Source organism: Camelina sativa, chromosome 15 (genome assembly GCF_000633955.1).
Source record: "Camelina sativa cultivar DH55 chromosome 15, Cs, whole genome shotgun sequence".
Taxonomy (NCBI): Eukaryota; Viridiplantae; Streptophyta; class Magnoliopsida; order Brassicales; family Brassicaceae; genus Camelina; species Camelina sativa.
In genome coordinates, this window is record NC_025699.1 from 19,608,180 (window position 1) to 19,608,482 (window position 303).

The window sequence follows — 303 nt, forward strand, 5'->3', positions numbered from 1 at the left end:
TTTTTTTTTTTTTTTTTTTTGAACACAGCAATTACATTTTAACTATGTTCGTAAAATCATATATCATTAACGTTTGAATTGCAATGAGAGGAACCATAAATTTCATTATCTTCTTGCACTTCCTTTGTATATGTTATAGATTTCACATATTTGATGTCATATACACATGGATGCACATTTTATATACAATCAAAAATGTTAATTGTATCTCTGTGGTTACTCCTAATCTTTCTTTAGAAAAGCTCATTTTTTTTTTGAAAATTGCCAACTTAAGTAGTCATCACCAAAAAAAAAAAAAAAAAA